Source organism: Lynx rufus, unplaced genomic scaffold (assembly GCF_022079265.1).
Source record: "Lynx rufus isolate CCGP_SWC_20201006 ecotype Redwood Valley unplaced genomic scaffold, mLynRuf1.p SCAF_8, whole genome shotgun sequence".
In the NCBI taxonomy this organism is placed as follows: Eukaryota; Metazoa; Chordata; class Mammalia; order Carnivora; family Felidae; genus Lynx; species Lynx rufus.
Genome location: NW_025814896.1, coordinates 27,906,623 through 27,930,048, shown reverse-complemented (window position 1 = coordinate 27,930,048; position 23,426 = coordinate 27,906,623). Strand labels below are relative to the sequence as shown.

The 23,426-nt window shown below is 50.7% G+C and overlaps 1 long non-coding RNA gene across 2 annotated transcripts in view; it reads right to left on the bottom strand.

Annotated features, from left to right (window-relative positions):
- Positions 1 to 23,426, bottom strand: part of LOC124504313 (uncharacterized) — a 70,709-nt gene that overhangs the window by 10,951 nt on the left and 36,332 nt on the right. Inside the window, exons 3-4 of one of the 2 annotated variants that reach the window (XR_006960370.1) lie at positions 3,079 to 3,179; positions 2,081 to 2,120 (exon numbers count right to left, since the gene is read on the bottom strand). The exons of the other annotated variant lie outside the window; for it this stretch is intronic. This is a non-coding gene — a long non-coding RNA (uncharacterized LOC124504313). Of the gene's footprint in view, positions 1 to 2,080; positions 2,121 to 3,078; positions 3,180 to 23,426 lie in introns of those variants that run through there. 2 annotated transcript variants of the gene reach the window in all.

Sequence of the window (23,426 nt, the reverse complement as noted above, 5' to 3'; positions counted from 1 at the left end):
GCTGGAGACTTCACAGGCCCTGGGTTTGTGACGCTGCAGACAGCCCTGCTTCTTCCCTCGTGCTCCCCACCCCTCCCTCTCCCTTCCCTCCCCAGGGGCACCCCAGCCCTGCCTGCCTGCCTCGCCTTTGTCTGCCAATCTGTCTCCATCCCAAGATGAGCCCTGGGCCTCCGCCAGCCAGTCTGTGCTCCACCTCAGGACCTGGAGGGAGGCCCCTGGGCTCCCAACTGCCTCTCACTTACTCTGGGGAAGGGCCTGGGAATGGTTCGTGCTACTGGCCTCCCTGCCCCAGCCTAAGCCAACCGTCACCCCTCTTGATCTGGAGCCACACTCTCCCATCTAAGGTGCTTACACCCTCACCATGTGGCAAAGTGAGGAGATGGGAGACAGAGGGGTGCAGGGACTTGCCTTGCCCGACGTCACACAGCAAGAAGGGGGAGCAGCCAGGATACGGACCTTGTCTTCGCTCTTCACCTCAGCCCCCCACTCCCAGGCCCCAGCAGGTGGTAGGTGACCACCCTGAGGTGGTCACGTGTGGCAGAGATATTGTCGGTCCCAAGGCCTTCGTGGGCTCACAAAAGCAGCCACAGCCCATTCCTGTGGCACGGTAATACCCTGTTCTTTCTCTAGTGGGCATGATCCTGTCCTCGCTGATGTCACCGCCCATCGGGTAAGGTTCGGAGGCAGGTGGGCCCCTCACAGAGCTGCCTTCGCTTTTCTAAACTGGCAGTACAGTGATGTGCTAGCACCTTCCTTTATGGGTACCCAGTGTATCCCGTGTCCGGCTCTGCCCCAGGGCATCCTGGAATGCAAGGGCCCGAATAACAGTGGCAGTGAGGACAGGCATCCTTGCTGAGCCCTCACCACGTCAGGCCTGGCTGCCATGTGCTCTGCAGACATTGTCCTATGGAATCCTCACCAGGACCCCGTGACAGAAATGCACTTATCCAGAGACGTGGCCACAGGCCTCAGAGAGGCTAAGCATCTTACCCCTAACGGTCCTAAACTCACCCCTCCATTTTACAGACGGGAAAATTGAGGCCCAGAGAGGACCCACACCTAAGTAGGATTAGAATGGGACTTTCTCAGGCAGCTGACTTACTGAGAGCAATCAGAGTCCATTCATACAGCACTTTCTGGTCTGTGACTCTCCTCTCCTCTCCTCTCCTCTCAGGAAGGCAAGGGTTTCTGTTGTTTAATGTTTATCATTTGGGGATTCTCCTGTGATGTGCCAATATAGTTCTAAAAGCTTGATAAATATTCACTCATTTAACGCTCACAAACACCTTACAAGGCAGGTACATTTATTATTCTGATTTTGCAAATGAGGAAACTGAGGCCAGGGAGCTTAAGTAATCTGCCTGAGGTCACACAGCCAGGATTCAAATTCAGGCTGCTTGAGGTTTTAAACACTACGATGTCCTGTCCTTTTTACAGCTAAAGAAACAAAAAACAAACAAAAACAAAAAAACCTGAGTGACTCCAGGAGTGGGCATGACTTGCCTAAGGCCACAGGGCTAGTTAGTGGGGGTGGCTGGACTCCTGCCTCCAGCCCAAGACTGGTCCCCTACCCTAGCAGGGTCCTTTCTCAGTCCATGTTTGTTTATTACAAATGCTGACCGGGAACCTTCTTTGTAGGAATAACCACCGCGGTTTCCTTGCCCGAAAGGTAAGGCAGACAAGAGACACCCACAATACAGAGGGATGAACAGGTTCATGGGGGCACCAGGGGTGGCCATGGGAGCACCTGGCGGGACACTGACCTACCCTGGGAATAAGGGAAGATTTCCAGAAGTCCGACCTTTGAGTAGAGTCTCCAGGTTCAAGTGGGAAGTTATCCAGGAGGATAGGGAGGAAGAAGGCATCCCAAGCTGAGGAAATGCACGTACAAAGTCCAGCAGTGCGAGAGAGGATGTAAACTGTCATGAAGAGTTCTGTTCAGGGGCGCCTGGGTGGCTCAGCCGGTTAAGCGTCTGACTTCAGCTCAGGTCACGATCTCGCGGTCCGTGAGTTCGAGCCCCGCGTCGGGCTCTGGGCTGATGGCTCAGAGCCTGGAGCCTGCTTCCGATTCTGTGTCTCCCTCTCTCTCTGCCCCTGCCCTGTTCGTGCTCTGTCTCTCTCTGTCTCAAAAATAAATAAAAAATGTTTAAAAAAAATTTTTTTTAAATAAATTAAAATAAATAAATAAATAAATAAATAAATAAATAAATAAATAAAAGAGTTCTGTTCAGCCCTGAGCGAGGGTAAGGACAGAAAAGGCTGAGCAGAGGATCGTAGAAGGCCCCTGGGGTCATTAGGCCACAAATCTGCCCATGTCTCACAGAGTGACCTCGATATTCCCATCCATACAATATGTGGAGGATTGGTACCTAAGGACCCTGCCAGCTCTGGCTTTCAGCTGTTTCAGGGACATTGGGATGGATTTGAACAGAAGGACTGTTTTGGAAAGCAGGAGGCAAGGAAAGAACGGCATTCTAGAAATAGGGTCCCCCAGGAGCAAATGTCCAGAGGAAAGAAAGTACAGGGCAGGTGTTGAAAAGAGACAGGAAATAGCTTCTATGGAGGGTCCCTGGGATGGTGTACACAGAGGAAAGCATGCAAGGAAGTCATATCCATCTGAACTCTTTAGCAAATGAGAGAAAGAAAAAAAATATTGATTTATATAACTGAGAAGGCCAGAGTACTTCAGGCATGGCTTCAGGTATGGCTTCAGGCATGGCTGGATCCAGGTGCTGACATGTTAATGTGAGGACCCCATCTCTCCCTCCATCTTGACTTTGATTTCTTCATTGTTAGTTTCACTCTCAGGGACTCTGACCTCCTGGAGGCACAGGTGGGCCACCCGTAGCTCCAGAATCCATCACACAAACTACACTCGTGGAAAAAAAGATTCTCAAACCCTCCCATGGCATTATCCTGGACCCTTTCCTTTCCCTCACATCTAACAGTTATCTTCACACAGTGAGCACATGATGTAACCTCCACGTAGATCAAGACAGAGAAGCATGAGAGCACCCCGGAAGTCTCCCTCAAGCCCCCTCCTAATTAATAACCCCCTTAATGGTGTATCCGAGTCACCATCATCTGTTGCCTGCTGTAGTGCACCGGCTCCCAGCTGTCTCAAGCTTTCACTCTTGCGTCTCTCAATTAATTCAGTTACTTCAGTCAACTCCGAGATCCTGTAAAATGTAAGTCAAAAGATGTTCCTCCTCTGCCCCAAACCTTCCCATAGCTCCCATTTCATTTGGTATAAAATCCAAGGCTCTTACCATGGCCTGTAATGTCCTACACAAGCTGGTATCTCATCCGCCTCTTGCCCCCCTCCCCCCAGCATCCCTGCTCCATCTATACTGGCCTCCTTCTGTTCCTCCAACACTCTCAGGCACACATGCACAGAGCTGTTGTACCTGCTGTTCCCACTGTCTAGAATACTCTTCTCCCCCAGCCCCCATGTTGTCATGGTTCATCCCATCCCCTCCGGTTTGTGTTCAAATGTCCCCTTTGACATCTGCTCCCGCCAAGATGGAACGTCAGGGACTGGATTTACTCTCCCATTTGAAACAAGCCAACAAAACGGGGCAAAATATATGAAATGATAGTTTTCAAGACACTGGGCACCAGGCAATAAAGGATAGTGATCTGTAACGGACGGAAAGCAAACAAAGTAAAGCCCTATGAAGTCCCCAGTTTACTGCCTGGGGAGAGTTTCCAGATCCTAGCACAGGGAAAGGGAACCCAGGTGAAACCCAGAAGATTCCCTGAGTTAAGGAAATTCAGCCGCAAATCCAGGAAGACCAAGGAAAGCTGAGTTTGCAGGACAGAGTATCAGAAAGGAGAGAGCTGAACACAGAGAAAATTCCAGAGAGCTGCAGAAAGTCCCCCTGGAGTATTAGGCTGAACACTGGTTGATGCTTTTGTCTGATAAAACTATTCTGGGTTGGGAAAAAAACATGGGAGAAGACTAGAGAACACTGTCCAGGAGTCACACGGGACCAAAAATAGAGCCAAATAGAAAAAAAAAAATTAATAACCCATGGGGCACTGTTTATAGTACTCAGGAAGGTCTTTTCTCAGTATTGGTGATGAATTAGCCCTCAACAAAGCACAGCTCTGGACCCACTCAGCAAATCATAAAGTCAAGATTTGAAAGCATCAAACTATTTCTAGGTAATCTAACCGAGTCTCAGAGCAAAACTCAAGAAGATATAGAAATATAAAAATATATAGCAGACAACAAAGGCAAAATTCGTAGCATTTGGCATCCAAACAAAAGTTACCAGGCATGCAAAGAAACAAAAAACACGGCCCATAATGAGGACAATAATGAATCAATTGAAGTTGACCCAGAACTGACACAGAAGTAGTGGACTATGAACATTAAAACAGTTATTAAAACTGTATTCTGTATGTTTAAAAGTTAAAGAGACACATGGAAGACAGTAAAAGATCCAAATTGAATTTCTAGAAATGAAAACTGCAATGTCTGAAATGAAAAATATGCTGGGATTAATGGCTGACCAAACACAGCAAAAGAAATGGTTAGTGAATTTGAAGAGATAGCAGATAGAAACTATCCAAAATGGAACACATAGAGGAATAATAATAATAATAATAATAATAAGCATCAGGAGCTGTGGAACAACTTCAAGCAGCCTAATGTGTAACTGAAGTCCCCAAAGGAAATATTTGAAAAAGAATGGCTGAGATGTTCCAAATCTGATGTAAGGTATAAACCTACAGATGCAAGAGGTTTAATAAATCTCAAGCACAAGAAACTGAAAGAAAATTATCCATCATGATCAAATTGCTCAAAACCAGTGACAAAGAGGAAAATATTTTAAAAAGAGAGATACAAAGGACCACCTGGGTGGCTCAGTCAGTTAAGCATCTGACTCTTGATCTCAGCTGAGGCCTGGATTTCAGGGTCATGAGTTCAAGCCCCAAGTCGGGCCCCATGTTGGGCTCTGTGCTGGGTATGAAATTCAACTTAAAAAAAAATACAGGGGCACCTGAGTGGCTCAGTTGGTTAAGCAACCAACTCTTGATTTTGGCTCAGGTCATGATTTCACGATTTGTGGGATGGAGCCCCATTTCAGCCTTTACATTGACAGCACAGAGATTGCTCGGGATTCTCTCTCTCTCCTTCCCTCTCTGCCTCTCTCTCTCTCTCTCTCAAAATAAATATATTTTTTTAAAAATACAGAGAAACAAAGATAAGGATGATGGCGGATTTCTTGTTGGACATGAGCTAAGGGAGAAAGTAGTGGAGCAAATCTTTGAACTCAAAGAAAGAAAAAAAATGTGTCAACATAAAATTCTATACCCAGTTAAAATATCCTTCAAAAATGAAGGTGAGATAAAAATGTTTTTTCAGACACACATAGTTGAAAGAATTCTTCACCAACAGATCTGCACTACAAGAAATGATAAATGAAATCCTTTAGACAGAAGGAAAATGATACCACACGGAAATGTGAATCTACACAAATGAATAAAGAGCACCACAAATGTTAATTACATGAGTAAATATATAAGATTTTTCCTTATTATTTTAAAGTATTTAGAAGATAATTTACTGGTTGAACAATAAGTGCCATTGTAACATTTACATAAGTAAAATGTAGGACAATAAAATCAAAATCTGGAAGGAAGAAAGAAAGGGAAGTGTACTACTATAAGATTCTTATACTATACATGAAATGGTATAATATCATTTGACAATAGACTGTGGTCAGTTACAGATATATATTGTAAATCCTAATGTAACCACTGAAATAATAAAATTGCAGAATTATAGCTAATAAACCAGCAAAGGAGGTAAGATGGAATAATAAAAAGTGATCAATTGATCAAAAATAAGGCAGAAAAATAAGAAAAAGGAAACGGGCAGATAGGACAAATAACGAGCAAATAGACTTAAATCTAACCATATCAATAATCACATTCAACGTAAATGATCTAAACACCTCCAATTAAAAAGCAGAGATTGTCAGATTGGATTTTTTAAAAAGACCCAAATATGTGCCACCTACAAAAAACAAAAGGAAACAAAACAAAAAGCACTTTAAATATAAAGACACAAGTCAACAGTATAAGGATGGAAAACTATATACCATGCTAACACTAATCAAAAGAACACTAGATGGCTTAAAGAACAAAAACTTATTTTGTCACATGTATGGAGGCTGGAAATCAAAGACCAAAATATCAACAGGTTTGTTTCTTCTGGGGTCTCTCTTCTTGGCTTGCAGATGGCCACCTTCTCACTGTGTCCTAACATGGTCCTTCCTCATGTGCACCCAGCCCTTGTGTCTATTCGTGCATACAAAGTCCCTCTTCTTGTAAGGACACCAGTCAGATTGGATTAGGGGCCATCCTAAAGGCCTCACTTTAACTTATTTACCACAATAAAGGCCCTATCAACAAAATATAGTCACATTCTGAGGCCAGGCCTTCAACATACAAATTCTGGGAGGACACAATTCAGCTCATAACAGAAAGGGAAAGGAGAAAGGATGGCAAAAACAAAACAAAACACAACACACACACACACACACACACACACACACACTGAAAAAGAAAAGCTCACTTGAATACCTAGTCTAGAGAAAGCCAATACTAAATCATTGTGACCTTTCAGTGATCCAACTCCTGAAAGGATCAGAATATATACTTTAAAAAAAAAGAAAGAAAGAACATTGGGTGGCTAATTTAATATTAACCAAAAGTTAAGAAGTTATTTCAGAGCAAAGATTCTGACCAGGGATAGATATAAGGTGATTTTTTATAAAGTCATCTTATAATGAGTAAGTGATCGATTAATCAAAAGCATATCTCAATTTTAAATGTTTATGCCCCTGATGGCAGAAATTCAAAATACATAAAGCAAAAACTGATAAACTTGCAAGGAGAAAGAAATCCACAATTATAGACTGAGATTTCAAATCTCAATAATTGAAAGAACAAATAGAGGGGCGCCTGGGTGGCTCAGTCAGTTAAGCATCTGACTTCAGCTCAGGTCATAATCTCAAGGCTTGTGAGTTCGAGCCCCGTGTCAGACTCTGTGCTGACAGCTCAGAGCCTGGAGCCTGCTTCAGATTCTGTGTCTCCCTCTCTTTCTGCCCCTTCCCTGCTCACACTCTGTCTCTCTCTCTCAAGAAATAAATAAACATTAAAAAAAAAAAAAGAACAAATAGAAAATCAAATGTCACCTTTTTCGTATGTCCTACCTTGATCATCACGTTTAACTGCAACCCCTCACTCCTATCCCTCTCTCCTGCACACATCACCTTCTAAATAAATGAATAAATAAATATTTATTTATTTATTTATTTATTTATTTATTTCAATTTATTTATTTGTATAACGCCTAGAACAGTGTCTGACACTTAGAAGATTCTCAAAAAAAAAACCAAACTGTTGAATAAAAACATGATTGAAAGAGTGTTAATTGCTATTATTATGACTAGTATTATGTGACTTTGCATGTAGACTTTATTTGTGATTTCAATGGTTAGAACCCAACAAAATTAATCTTGGAGGCCCAGAATTTTAGAGCATAGGGGCAGAAATCCAGAATGTTCGAGCAAGATGCATAGAATGTTAATAGTCTAGAAACTCAAAGGCCTACAACGTTAGAATGTGGGGATGTTCAGAGCCAGAACATCAGAATCAGGGACCAGGGCTGAGGAGGGATCTAAACCTGGGCGGGTGGGGGGAGCCTAGATTGGAGGGGGGCTGTTCAGAGTCAAATAGAATTTTTGTAATTCCTCTGTTGGTTCTGAGTGTCCCCTAACCTTAGTATCCATACAGAGGTGTATATACCCAGCTAACTAACTCAGCTCAGCAAAGGGACGGAGAAGCTATCCACCCTCGGCCTCAGGGGCTGTAGCAATGAGGGGAGTGAGGGGGGGTGGGGTGGTGAGGGAGGCTGTATTTCTTATTTCTCCATTTTTATTCAGCTCCCGCTCACGGGGCCCCTTCTGGACGGTAGGCCCGTGAGGCCTTTCAGTCACGCAAGACTGGAGGCTGTCATTATCAGAGGAAACCACCACCACCAGCTTCACGGGAATGGGGGGACAGGCGGCAGCCTACTGAGGCCTGCCCGTCATCCCAGGGAACCCTGCCCCACAGCCCCAGACCAGCTAGGGAAGCTGGGTCCTAGGGCGTGGGAGATAAGGTGCACAGGGGGTAGATCTCTAAGCCCAGGATTGCAGCCTTCACTGCTCCAGGAATGGGGTGTTGTGGTGGGGGCAGGAGGGAGGGGTCCAGCAGGTGGGGTCCACACATGATCAGCTGCCTTGCTTTGTTTTTATCTACAGCTCTAATCGCCCGCTGAACCTCAAGTCTTACGTGTTTCTCTTATTTCTCATCCACCTCCCAAACCGGACTGGGACTCCGTGAGGGCAGAGCCAACAGCTTCTGCTTTGCTCACGCCGGCCTCATCTGGTGGTGCGACTGCGGGCTCTGTGCACAGCAAGGGCTCCGTCAGTGCTGCCGGTGGTCTGCCTGGACCAAGGTGCTTCTCCGGCCCCATGTGCAGGCATTCTTTGGACACTGGGTCACACCCTCCATGAGAACTAGCGAAGACGGTGGGTGAATCGTCTACCCACAGACCGGCACGCGGGTGCAGGCGCATCCCAAGGACCTCAGACACCCACCTCCCCACGCTGCCCAGCCCCAACCCCAAGCTCTGCAGAGGCCACACATTTTGACCTCATGCCCAGGCACGGCTCTACCCCACCGCGCAGGAGACTGATGAAACTCAAGGGCCTCTTTCCGGCACCATCTCTTAGCCATCAGTTTTCAACTGTGGCCCTGTGCCCATCCAGGAAAAACCACAGGAAATACCAAGAGCCAACACCTGTGAGCACTTGCTGTGCGCCCAGCGCTGCACCAACCTGGTCCATCACCTCTGTACCGCTGGGCACTGAGTCCTTCTCTGACACACAACCTCACGTAGTGGGCAGGGAGCATTTTCGGAACCCCATTCTGCACCCCCTGCCATTGGCCTCCACAATAGCCTCGGATTTACCCTCCATGTAGGACCCGGGTTCTCAACATTACCGGAATCAGGCTGCCTTTTTGAGGCTGGGTCAACGGTTGGCAAAGCCCCAGGAAAATGCACAAAGAGGCACGATGTATCAGACAAATTCCCGGGGACTCTCCCTCCCACCCTCCATCCGCCTCCACCACCACTCTAGCCATTGGAGCCTGCAGACCCCCGAGCCAAGAGCCAGACCTGGGGAACACACACCTGGGGAACAGGATGGGTGGCCGGGTCCCCTCTTTTGGACACTGCTGGGAAGCCCCTCCCCATTCCTTCGCGGCCCCCCTTCTTCATTACTACCTCACTGCTTAATTGGGCGGCCCCGCGAGCGTGTGTGTGTGTGTGTGTGTGTGTGTGTGTGTGTGTCTGGGGGCTCAGGGGCGTCACTCCTCACACATGGGGCGGCCGGGTGGAGTGGGGGTGCTGGCTCCCTGCCCAGGAGCGGGACCCCTCCCCCCAGCCCCCGGCCGCTGGAGGATTGTGCAGCTCAAACAGATGGACCGAGCCGAAGGGGCGGGGGCGCGCTGACGGGGTGCGAGACGGCAGCGCGGCGGCCGGGCCTCCCGGCGCCCTGACAAAGGCGGGGGCCTGCGGCGCGGGGCGCCTTATCAGCGCGAGCAGACCGGGCGGCCGGGCGGGCGCCCGCGGCCCGCGTGCAGGCGCACAAAGGCCCGGGGCCGCGCGGGGGGCGGGGGGCGGGGGGCGCGAAGATTAATTGCCCAATCAAGTAGTCGGCGCGGGGCGGGGGCGGGGCCGCGGCCCCTGGGGACGCGGGGCGACGCATAATGAAGTGTGCAAAAAGTTAATTTGCTCCGCGACTCGCTGCTCGCCACAATCAAAGACGGGCGGCGAGGAGGGGAGCAGTGAGGAGTGTGCCCCCCCCCCGCCGCCCCAGCTTGCGATGGGGGGGGCGGGCGGGGGTAAGGAACCGGGCACCCCCCCCACACACACACACACCCCCAGCGTGGGAGGGAAGCATAGATCTCCAGATGAGCTTTCGACCCCCAGACCCCCACTTCCGCCTGCCGTGTGTCCCCCGCGGGCCCCGTCCAGGCCGCTCTCCTGCGCGCACAATGGTTGACATTTCTGGAGCGCTCGCTCTGGGCCGGGCACCGCGCCAAGCGCTTCCTGGTGTGATCTCTGGTCTCGCAACCTGAGGAGGTAGGGCTAGTGAGCTGAGCATCCCGTTTTGCAGGGGAGGAGCCCGGGGGCACAGACATGCTAAGGAAGTGCCCCAAGGTCACACGCAGGACCCTTACCGGGCCGAAGCTGTAGGTGGAAAACGATGCGGTGGAAAGTGTCAAAGCCCAAATACACCCGATAATGTGGAGGGGTGATTTTATTCAAGCTATTGCAAGGGAGGGCACCCAGGATCCCAAGAGCAGGATGTCTAGGCAGGGTGGGTTCTCCTTAGATTTACAGGGAAGAGCACACAGGTTACAGACGGGGAATTTAGAGCTGGGATTGTCTTGCAATGGGGGGGAAGGGGGGGCTCCTTGGTCAGCTGAACGGTTAAATGTTTGTTTCCACTTTCAGATGGGACAAACAGTTCTAATCTCAGCTAGTGAACCATGAGACAAAGAATGGGAAAGTGGGGGGGGTGGCTTGAACAGCAGGTTCAGGCAAAAGGAGAAAGGTCACAGGCAAACAGGAAGTCATCTGAGTCTTAGGAGAGAAAGATGGACAAGGGTCTTGTCTAAGTCACGTGAGGAAGGTGGTTGCTTGTGGTAAACCATTTCTCTGAACAGAGAAGAGTAGTGGAATTTCAGAAAACAAAGGTTGGGGGGATTTCTTAATCGTCACTGTTTTCCAGGAGCACAGGGCTTGGGTCAAGTTTAACAGTGTCAAAAGGTTGGCTGATAGTGTAGGTAGAGGCCTGGCACCCTGATGGCTTTGAGCCACTGCCTGGTGAGGAACTCATCCTCAGCAAATAGAAATGCCCTTTTAGGGGCGCCTGGGTGGCGCAGTCGGTTAAGCGGCCGACTTCAGCCAGGTCACGATCTCGCGGTCCGTGAATTCGAGCCCCGCGTCAGGCTCTGGGCTGATGGCTCAGAGCCTGGAGCCTGTTTCCGATTCTGTGTCTCCCTCTCTCTCTGCCCCTCCCCTGTTCATGCTCTGTCTCTCTCTGTCCCAAAAATAAATAAACGTTGAAAAAAAAAAATTAGAAATGCCCTTTTAGTCATTTCCCTGGGCATGTGACCTTAGATAAGGGAGCGATAGTATCCCACCTTACAGGATACTAGATCAGAGACAGCACGCCCGGTAACACAAAGCAAAGCACCTAGAACACGGTAGGTGCTCAATTAATGTTACCTATCAGTACGACTATTTTCTCAAAAAGTGTGGTGTCACGATTTGAATTCAAGCTGTCTGGGTTCAGAGACTGCAAGCTTACCATCCGCTCTACTTCCAGACCTCCATGTATTGATTCAGTCCTCAAACTACCAAACACATCCCAAACCTGTGTCCCTGGCCCTGGGTGATCTGATAAATAAAGAAGCAGACCCTGGACAGTCCACCCCACTGTGAGGCAGGCCAGCCCTAAATGGACAGTGGCACAAGAGCCACGGCGGCCATGATTGCTCAGGGGAAGCACCAAACCAGGGTTTAAGGACAGTTTGGGGGTCCTGGAGGCTGTGTCCCAAATGTCCACAGACCAGTTGGCACAGGGGAGCAGCAGCCCCTTCAGACTCCTGGAGAAGTGGCTTCCAGGATGGATTCACCTCCTGGCACTGACTGGCGACTCCTGAGTCCTGGTTCTCTGACCCACTGCCCAGGCCTGTGCCTGGGCCCAGGCAGGATCAGGGGATTAGGGAGAGAGCCCTTGAGGGTGACAGGAGCCAGGCTGGCCGGAAAGAGGCAGGGTTACAACCAAACCAAGATATCGGGGCCCCTGATCATAATAATGAAAGAAAGAAAGAAAAAAGGGACGCGTGTTCGGCAATGCCCAGGGACCAGGACTGCTGCCCTGTTACCAAAAATGTCGAAGCTCTCGACTCTGCAAATTAGCATAAAACATGCTGTTTTGCATCGATTTGCATGTCATTTGCATGCTAATGACTCGATGCCACAATGCACCCAGTCCCCTAAGCAGCTTCTGGTCCTTGCTTTTCTCCTAGCCCCTGCCCCTTGCCTTGCACTGAGAAAACCAGAAAATCTGGGTTCTGAGCTAGGCTGGGCGACTTATTCCCTGTGGGGCCCAGGCTAGTCCCTGCCTCTCTCTCAGTCTGTTTCCCTGACTGTGAGCTCAAGGAGACAAACTGAGCAAGGGTTTTCAAATTATGCTCCAGTAGCCCCCTTGGGAGCTGCAGACACAGAGACGGGGGAGCAGGTGGGGCAGGCACCCCCCTCCCATCCCTTTCGAACAGCTGGGGCTCTGAGTAAAATTTCTCTTCAGCAATGCAGAGCTTCTCTGTTCCAAACAAAGACCAAAAGTTTACAAACAAACGGACTTAGTTGTCTCCGGCAAGTCTTTCTAGCACAACCTTCTCTAAAGACTTGAACAGCAGTAACAATCAGAGTTAAAACATGTAGCCCGTATCGTGTGGCAGATCCTGTTCCAAGCAACAGAGACACATAACTCTATCTTGACGCAACCCTGGAAATAAATACCATTACTATACCCCCCATTTTCTAGGTGGGTCAGTTGAGGCACCAAAAGGTTGAGTAACTTAGCTAAGTTCAAACAGTCACCGGATGGGAGAGTGAAGAGTCAGTCTGGCTGTAGAATTTACACCATGGGCTTCGCCAGGTCAACTCTGCCATTGTACAGATGAAATTGAGGCTCAGAGAGGGAGAGAGCGTTTCTAAGCATAGCCACTAAACTGGCACTTGAACCTTGCTTCCTGCCTGAGCCCCCAGGCTCTCCGTCAAGGGGAAGGGTGGCCAGAGAAGGGAAGGCCGCGATTTCAAAGATGCTCAAGACACTTCTCTCTTGGTCCCGTGGACTTGCCAGGACGAAGGATGGTTTCTTCCCTGGCCATCCCCAGAGCTTGCTTCCTCCTCCTCGGCCACCCTAGTGCCAGCTGGTTAGACTTCAGGGAATAGTCTCCAGAACCAGCCAGCACGAGCCCCTAAATCAAGGCAGCCAGCAGGCTAGCGAGAGCACCAGGTACGCCAGTCAGAGCCGGCACACAATGCCCTGCCCGGCTGTGCAGGTGGAGGCACCGCCGAGGGGGACTCCACTGCAGGGGGCTGGGGGGGGGCTTTCTCTCTGCAGAGGCAGGCGCGCCATGCCAGCAGGCACTCAGCCCCTACCCTTTGGGGATCCGGCTGGGAAGCCCCCAGGTGCAGCTATGACTGGCCTCCCAGAGCGGTGCCCCGCAGGGGGCTGGTCATCCCTCTCTCTCTTCGGTGCCCCTCGGTGGCTTTCTCAAGCCCCTTCCCTCCTGCCAACCTCTCCCTCTGAACTGCCCCCTCCCACCCTGCTCCGACCACCCTGGCCTTCTCTCAGCTCCTCCCATGCCCCGAGCTCTGTCCTACCTCTGCACCTCTGCATGTGCTGGCGCCTCTACCTGGAACACCCTGCTGCGTTGCCTAGTCACCCCATCTAAGGTTGACTACCACTGCCCCACCCCCCCCTGCCCGCCCCCCACTCCCTGGCACTTAACCGTCTTTTCTTCTCGGCCGTTATTTCAATCTGAACGTATCTGGCTTATTTACGTGCCTCCTCATGTAGTGCCCGTCTCCACCCTTAGACTCTCACTCCAGGAGAGTCAGGACTGTGTGTGTCTTACAGAAATAGAGGTCCCCAAGAAATATTTGTGGGAGGAATGAAAAAGGAGGGAAGCCGGTAGCTGCTGCTGATTTGTTCGGTTCGTGTTGGTCTTGCCCTCCCCCCATCCCTGCCCTAGAGCGTCAGCTGCACGAGAGGCAGGGATTTATATGCCCGTTCTCCTCATGGCTGTGATCCCAGGAGTTAACACAGTGCCTGGTACCCAGTAGGTGCTCAGTAAATATCTGTTGCATGAATGAGCCGAGCGTGCAAGGGTCTCGCAGAGATGGGGTGCCGCTGATGGGGTGTAGGACCCTGGGCAGGTTCCTTCCCTCCGGAGACTTCTGTCTCCCCATCTGAAAGCTGGACTGTGGAATCCCCGCCACTTTCAGCAGGACTGTGGCCCACTCCAGGGCCGCTGTGAGGATGAAAATGAGAAAATGTACATAGGCACCGGGCACGCGGTAGGGGTTTTATAACCACAGCCCTATAGTCATTAACTGCCTCTGTAGCTAATCCTGCCGGGTTATTTGGATTTCCCCAATGACCAGAGCACAAGGGAAGCCCCAGGTGTGGGTGGGGGTGGGCACGGTTTGAGTTCAGCGGCGGAGGCGGATTGGGGGTGAGGCTGGAGAGGTGGGCTACGGTGAGATTGGGCAGACAGCCCTGGGAACTTAATGGAGATGTCACCTTTATCCTGGAAGCAGACGGAGCTAGGGAACGATTTTCAGCAGCAGAGTAAAATGATCTGGTCTGATTTTCAAAACACTCACTCTGGCTGCCAGGTTGCCGGGTAGGGCGGGTGGCTCCCCATGCTCATTACCTCCCTTCCCCCCCGCCCAGGATTAGAACCCCTAGATAGAGCTAGGCATGTGGACACCCAGAATCAAGACCACACTAACTCTCGTAGTTAGTGGTATAGCCGTGTGTCTCCAGTCCAGCCAAGAGGAGTAAGGAGACTACCCACCTGCAATTTCTGGGAGAGATCCTCGAGGAGAGAGGGGATATTCTTTGCCTCTTCCTCCTTCCCTCTGGCTGGAATGTCGACATGATAGCTGGAGAATGTGCAGCCACTTTGGACCACGAGGTGTTGAGGATGGTGGAACAAGACAGAAGAAGGGCCTGGGTCCCTGGGGATTGAGGACCCATCTTGTCAGCCTAGGGCTGCCTGCCTCCAGACCATTCATAAGAAAGAGAAACCAGTGTTTGTCTCCTGTAAGTCACTCTTCTTTTGGGCTCTCTGCCACTTATGGCCAATTCCAAAACGAACAGGTCCGGTTAGCACAAACGATCTCGGAGCTCTGTGGCCTACCTCCAGGGGAATGGGGGAGAGGACTCTGCTGGTCTTCTTTTTTGAAGTTTATTTATTTATTTTGAGAGAGAGAGCGTGTAAGCAAGGGAGGGGCAGAGAGAAAGAGGGAGGGAGAATCCCAAGCAGGTTCCACGCTGTCAGTGCAGAGCCCCACACAGAGCTCAAACTCACAAGCCACAAGATCATGACCTGAGCTGAAGTTGGATGCTTAACCAGCTGAGCCACCCAGGTGCCCCTCTGCTGGCCTTCGATGTCCTGCTCACAATAGCCCTGAAGCTCCTGGCCCAGGCTGCCTGGATCAGCCCAACTGGCTGGCGTCCCTGGCTGGACCCAGCTGGGACAGGTGCAGAGCTCCTGCGGGCCTGAGACCAGGGCTTCTACTGCTTTTCTCGAAGCTTTGAGGGGCAGGGCAGAGAGGACAGGGGCCATGGCAGAATGGCACTGTCCGTTCTTGTGGGCCACCTCCAGCCCCTTGTTACCCACCTTCCACACGATACCCAAGAGAGCTTTTAAAGAAGCTTTGTTGTTGTTGTTTGAGAGAGAGAGAGAGAGAGCATGAGCAGGGAAGGGGCAGGCCCCGTACTGTCAGCATGGAGCTGGACACGAGGCCCAAACTCACGAATCGTGAGATCACGACCTGAGCCGAGATCAAGAGTCGGACGCTTAACCGACTGAGCCACCCAGTCTCCCTGACCCAAGAGAGCTTCTTAGTGTCCTCTCTTGATCTCACAAATCACCTCAGTGCCTTCCCACAGTCCCCCAAGGCCCTCAAGACGACATCCAGTCACCTCTGGCCCATCAGGTTTTGTAGGACATGGCATGATTCTTCAGGGCACAGCTTCCAAGTCAGACTCACACACACATATCCCGGCTTTTGAGAGCCCTGTGACTTCGGGGGCGCCTGGGTGGCTCAGTCGGTTAAGCATCCGACTTCGGCTCGGGTCACGATCTCGCGGTCCGTGAGTTCGAGCCCCGCGTCGGGCTCTGTGTTGACAGCTCGGAGCCTGGAGCCTGTTGCAGATTCTGTGTCTCCCTCTCTCTCTGCCCTTCCCCCACTCATGCCCTCTCTCTTTCTCTCTCTCTCTCTGCAAAAGTAAATAGACATTAGAAAAAAAATTAAAAAGAGCTCTGTGACTTCGGGCAACTTCCCGAAACATTTTGGGTCTTAATTCCATTAGCTACGAAATGGAGGTGATTGGAACAACAGCTTGCTATTGTCGTAGAGTTTCAGTGAGGCAGTGTGGGGGTTCCTGCTATTTACTGATGCGTAACAACCCCCCAAACACAGTGTTGTCAAGACGTTCCCCGGGCTCACGGATTCTTAGGGGTCAGGAACTCACACAAGGCACACCGGACCTGACTTCCTTCTGTTCTACGGTGGCCGGGGCCTCAGCTGGACAGAGGTGACCCCCCCCCAGGGGCCGGCATCATCTAGACGCGTCTTCCCTTACACGTCTGGCCATCGAGACTAGTTCAGCTGAAGCTATTGGCCGGAGCACCCACGTGTGGACTCTCCTGGAGTCCTGAGCTTCCTCGCGGCATGGCCGCTGGGTTCCAAGAGTGAGTGTCCCCCGAATGCAAGCAGAAGTGACATGGCCACTTCCAAACACAGCGAGAACACAGACCCCACTTCTTTTTTTTTTTTTTAATTTTTTTTTCAACGTTTTTAATTTATTTTTGGGACAGAGAGAGACAGAGCATGAACGGGGGAGGGGCAGAGAGAGAGGGAGACACAGAATCGGAAACAGGCTCCAGGCTCTGAGCCATCAGCCCAGAGCCTGACGCGGGGCTCGAACTCCCGGACCGCGAGATCGTGACCTGGCTGAAGTTGGACGCTTAACCGACTGCGCCACCCAGGCGCCCCCAGACCCCACTTCTTGACGAGAAGACTATCACGGCTTTTGGAGCCATAATTTGAAACGGATTATACAACGCCTGTCCCATCATGAGCCCTCATTAAATGTTAACGGGGCCGGGTGGCAGTGGTATGAGATCAGGGCTCGGTGCTATTTGCGTTGAAACAGTCATATCAGGTGACACTAGGCATCGAGGGGTTAATGCAGGAGGCGCCGGGCGGGGTCTCTGGAACCCCACGGCCCCACGGCCACGGCCGAACAGGCTCTGGAAAGATAGACCTTGGATAAGAGCTAACAGGTCTCGGGTGCTTACTAGCCGCCAGGCGCTGAGCCAAGCACTTTCCGTGCACGATCTCGTATAATCCAGCAAGCCATCCAAGAGGTAGGTCCTAGCATTGTGCCCATTAATTGATGAGGAGTCAGAGGCTCAGAGAGGCAAAGGGTCTTGCCCGAGGCCACACAGCGAGGAAGGAGCAGGATTTGAACTCAGGCAGTGTGGTGTCAGAGCCCGTGCGCACTTCCCAAGACTAAGCTGGGCAGTAGCCAGCCTGCCAGGTGGAACAGGCCGTCCTGACTGTTTGGTGACAGACAGGGAGGGCTTGTACTGCTGGACGGAGAGCCAGGACCAGGAGGTTTGTCAGCTGCGAGCCCACAGTCACAGGCTGGGGGAATGGGGCCAAGACCTCCGTCTGGAGGGGTGGAGGCGGGAGGGAGTGAAGAGAACCCAAAGAGCAAGGCAGAGCCCCCCTCCAGAAGCAGCAAAGCACTAAGGGATGAAAATAAAGCCCCAGGATCACGTGGGGCCCTGACCTCTGCTCCTGGAGCCCCCATCAGGCCATCACTGGTCCCCCACCTGGAGCAGAGCTCAGCCAGTTCCTGGAGGTCAGGAGGCCTCAGCTGGAGGGGGAGGAGCAGGAGGGCGGGGAGGGGGACACCACTCAATACAACAGCCAGGAAAGGTCACAGAGGGGACTCCCAACAGTGCGGGGGTCTATAATGGCAACCAGCACACCTGCAGGGGCTCCGGACGGCTCTCCCTGGTGCCCCCTGGCCTTGACTTTTCTTCTGACTGCTCTCCTTCCTCCCTTCTCGCCTTATTCCCATCCAGCCCCCTCTTCCATTTGTCCTTCTTGCCTTCTATCCCTTCTTCCATTCCTTTCTTTCCCTCCCTTCTTCACACTTGCCTTGTTCCTTCCTTCTCTCCTTCCTTCTGTTCCTTCCCCCATTTTGAAATCTCGCAGGGAGAAGCTGCACCCCCCCGAAAGGCAGGGAGCAGCCCGGTCCGAACAGAGTCATGACCACGGACTTCACCACGACGCCTAAGCCATCACAAAACTAGTCCTAGCAATGCCATGCGTCTGGGACGAGTCTTGTGATGACCTCCTTCATCGCTCGCAAAATCAGGTGTCCCAGAGCACCTGAGTAGCCTGAGCATTACTGGGAGGTGGCTTCGGGGGAGGGGGGGGGCACTGGATTAGGAGCCCGTTCACCTTGGACGAATTGCAAGCCCCTCTGAGCCTTGGTTTTCTTGGTTGAAACAACTTCATGGGTTGAGGAGAGAGTTAGACAGGACGGCACACGCTTGTACTCGGTCACAGGAGTGTTTCTGCCTTGCCCGTCCGTCGCTGGCACAGGCCTATGACCTTTCTCCCAGGCCCGTGGGGCAGAGCCAACTCCCAGCTGACGTTGGCAAGCGGCTGGGGGGGTGGACCAGCAGGCTGTCAGGCCCGGCCTTGTGCCCAGAGAACCTTCTGTGCCACTGTTCCTCAGCCAGGCAGGCCCAACCCACCGGCCACTTCCCGTGCCCCTGGCAGGACAGGGCTATGGGCCCCTCCTCGCCTGTATCTCGCTCAGCTGACCATGGTGGCCACCCTCCTCCCCCCAGGCCCTGGAAACAGAAGTCTCCAATATAAATGCAAATCCACTGCAGTCCCCAGTCTCAGGCTGGCAGTTCCAGCATGTGCTGTAGGCTGGGGACAGGAGCTGACACTGGCCCAGAGGAGATAAGGCACTTCTGGGCCACCCCCGCCCCCGGCCCTGCCCACTCCTCAGCCTGTCAGCTCCACAAACACCCCAGGGAGCCCCAGCCCTTCCTCTCTGCTGCCCCATAAGGCCTGTATGCAAAGCACCATCCCCCGTCACTGCAGTCAAGAAGGGCCACGGCCATCCTCAAATGGTGACAATGTTCCACCCTCCTGCCCTCTCCGCAAGCAGAATGGAGAAAAGGCAGGTGACGTGGGGGCTAATTTCTACCGCCACCCTCCGGCGGGCTCAGGGCCACCACTAGCCCGTAGCATTCCTTTCTGTGAGTCAGAAACAGACAGCCCTTCTTCCTGGTACAAGGCAACCCCTCCACAGGGCTCCAGGCAGCCTCTTAGCCCCCAGCTGGGCACCCTTGAGCCCCGCACAACCTGCACAATTGTAAGCCACAGCTCGGGGCGCCTGGGGGGCTCAGTTGGTTAAGCGTCCAACTCTTGGTTTTAGCTCAGGTCATAATCTCAGTTTGTGAATTTGAGCCCCGCATTGGGCTTTGCACTGACAGCACGGAGCCTGCTTGGGATTCTCTGTCTCCCTCTCTCTGCCCCTCCCTCACTTGCTCTCTATCTCTTTCTCTCAAAATGAATAAATATTAAAACAAACAAACAACAACAACAACAAACCCCAGAAGGTAAGCCACAGCTCTTAGCAGGACCCATCTCATCTTTGGGACTTGGTTTCTCTCCACCTAGAGAGACCTCCAAGCATTGCACAAACCCGCTTAGGTTGAGCCCTTGGAATTAGATGGGGTGGTTCCTTGGGTGAGACCTCTTCCAGATCCAATATCCTATCATCCTTCCATTCCTAGGTCTGAGACATTCCGATCCATAAGCCACAATTTCCAAATGCTTAACAAAGGAGCAAGGCATCTCTGGCAGAAACATTCTATGATCCACACGAGATAGAAGTTGGGGTGGGTTTGGAGTCATGAGCAGGGCTCTCAAATGGCCCGGACTCCAATCCGCTACATTCTGGCTCCAGAATGTCACCTCCTCAGAGAAGCCTCCGCTGGCGGCCTCCTATGGGGCAATTCCTTCCCCTTCTCCAGAGACTATATCATATTCCCTGCTGGTTTTCTTCATGGCATCTATTGTTATGTGAAATTATCTCACTCATTTATGCCTTCCGTGGTCACTTTCCGTCTCTCCCCTCTCCCTTACTAGAATTCAAGTGTCTATAAGAGCAGGTGCCGTGAATCAGTAACTCCTTCCTCAACGCTTTCTGGGAAGTAACGACGGATCCCCTGACAGGGTTAGTGTAAGGCGTTCATCAAGACAGCCAAAGGTGCTTAGCAGAGAGCCGGCACCCAGTAAGCGCTCAATAAATGCTAATGGCTGTTGTTATCATTATCATGAAAGAGCTGTGGGTGTCCTGGTCCCAGAGGTCCAAATCCCGACACACTCTTGTGTCAGGGGCCAAGCCATCCTCCCCCATTTACTCACCCCATGACCACAGGCAAATGGCTGCTTCTCGTTCTCAATTTCCCTCTGTCAAGTGATGTGTCATTGCCAGAAATGTCACCAAGTCGCTCTGAGTGTCAAATGACGCCAAGAGAGAAACACACTTTTTAGTCCCTAAATATGATTTCAATACGGGGCGCCTGGGTGGCTCAGTCGGTTGAGCGTCTGACTTTGGCTCAGGTCACGATCTTGCGGTCCATGAGTTCGAGCCCCGCGTCGGGCTCTGTGCTGACAGCTCAGAGCCTGGAGCCTGCTTCGGATTCTGTGTCTCCCTCTCTCTCTGACCCTCCCCCATTCATGCTCTGTCTCTCTCTGTCTCAAAAATAAATAAACATTAAAAATAATTTTTTTTAAATATTATTTCAATACTACGAAGAACCCTGCGCGCTTCTCCAAATGTGGCGGCCACGTCCTCCAGAGCTCCCCAGCACCCTCCACCCGGAATCCCAAGGGTCTGCTTTTCCCCGACCCCACCCAGCCACGTCTCGCTTAAGGCTTCTTTGAAGGAGGGGTTTCCATTAAGGCAGAGTTTCTCAAAGTTTCGATAGAACCACACCACCTTCCCAGCTCCCACTGGCATTCTGTCTGTATTTTATAACAATTTCCTAACATTGTTTTTTTCTTTAAATTGCCTCATTAAAAAAAAAAAAATAAAGCCAGGGGCGCCTGGGTGGCTCAGTCAGTTAAGCGACCGACTTCGGCTCAGGTCATGATCTCACGGTTTGTGAGTTCGAGCCCCGCATCGGGGTCTATGCTGACAGCTCGGAGCCTGGAGCCTGCTTGGGATTCTGCGTCTCCCTCTCTCTCTCTCTCTGCCCCTCCCCCACTCATGCTCTCTTTCTGTGTCAGAAATAAACATTAAAAAAATTTTTTTTAAATAAACAAATAGGGGCGCCTGGGTGGCTCAGTCGGTTAAGCGGCCGACTTCGGCTCAGGTCGTGATCTCACGGTCCGTGAGTTTGAGCCCCGTGTCGGGCTCTGTGCTGACAGCTCAGAGCCTGGAGCCTGTTTCCGATTCTGTGTCTCCCTCTCTCTGACCCTCCCCCGTTCATGCTCTGTCTCTCTCTGTCTCAAAAATAAATAAAAACGTTAAAAAAATAAATAAAATAAACAAATAAATAAAGCCAGTTCATGCTAATGAGAAACTATAGAGCCCTGCCATTAATAAAAATTAGCATCCTGATATAGGGCACCTGGCTTAGTTGTTTAAGCATCTGACTCTTGATCTCAGGTCAGGTCTTGATCTCAGGGTCATAAGTTCAAGCCCCCTGTTGGCTCTACGTAAATAAATAAATAAATAAATAAATAAATAAATGCATTGGTGATTGTAAGAAGAGGATATATGTTGATAATCGCTAAAATAAACGCTTAAGTATTAAAAGTCTGATACCTCCAGCCAGATGGGAGATCTGATCCAAAGTTTTCACGCTCTTGAGTTGAGAGTTCTCTGGGGAACTTTTTTTTTTTTTTTTTAATTATTCCTTTGGTCACCTGGCCAGACCTTTCCTGAGAGCCATACATGCCCAGCCCCGGTGGCAACAGCCTTAAGCGAGAGCATTTCCGGCTTTCAACGCACAAAGGTCTACTTGAGGTAGCAACTTCTGCCCTCCCAAATACAATTAATTGGCAGGGAATCATCACCCAAGCTCGCCTCCCTGGGCATTTCTTGGCTCTCTTCTCTCAGCACCCCCTAATGAAGGTGTCTCCCCTGTGGAGGTGTGGGAAGGGACAGAGGGAGTCAAGTCTGTGTTTGCCAGGGTGACGATCTCCATGCACACCATTGCAACCGAACATGCCCACTAACCACTCCCGCTCAAACACACAGTCTCCAGGACCCCCTACCCAGTGCCATCCGTCTATTTTGCTGATTCTTCACTTTGGAGAAGGGCAATTTAACACAATGGCTTATTGTTTCCAGGAAAGGACTCGGAAGGGAGACCTCTGGCAAATTTGGTAAAATGTATCCTTTGATTGGATGGGCAATTTCTGTCCTAGGATTTTATCCAGAAGAAACCGTCATGATTTTATCCAGAAGAAACCGTCATGAACGTGGAAAACCACAACAGCTGCACGATGTTCTTGGCAGCACTGTTAATAAGAAAAGTTGCAAAAAAAAAAACCCCTGAATGGTCATCGATAGGAGATTCAGTAAATAGATACGATAGTCCACATGATGGGCAATGATGCAACCATTTACCGATGAAGCTGTAAAATATTTAGACACGGAAAATGTTCATGTATATTATTAAGTAGAAAAGTAGCTACAAAAGAGAATATACAAGATGTCCCTTTTAAAATATACATACACACGCATTGTAGAAAGATTGGGATGGATTTGGGTTAGAGAGGATTTCTTAAATGGGAAACAAAAAGTCCAGACCATAAAGGCAAATAAATCTTTTCTTTCTTTTATTTTTTTTTAACATTTATTTATTTTTGAGACAGAGAGAGAGCATGAATACTGGAGGGTCAGAGAAAGAGGGAGACACAGAATCTGAAACAGGCTCCAGGCTCTGAGCTGTCAGTACAGAGCCCGATGCGGGGCTCGAACCCACAGACCGCGAGATCATGACCTGAGCTGAAGTGGGACGCTTAACCGACTGAGCCACCCAGGCGCCCCAAGGCAAATCTTTTCTTAATGTTTATTTGTTTATTTCGAGAGAGAAAGAGCAAACGCATTCACGCGGAAGCATGGGAGGGGCCGAGAGAGGGCGAGAGAGAGAATCCCAAGCAGCTCAGAGCCTCACAAACCATGAGATCATGACCTGGGCTGAAATCAGTGGGACGTTTAACCGACTGAGCCACCCAGGTGCCCCATAAAGGCAAATATTAATAAATTAATCTCCATTAGAATTAATACTCTGTTCAAAAGTCACAGTAAAAAAAGTGAAAATGGTAAGTCACAAGCTGGGAAAAGTGTGTCACGGTCTGACTGACAAAGATCGGGCTTGAAATATATACAGAGCGCCTACAAGTCAGTAAGACGATCAAGAAGAAC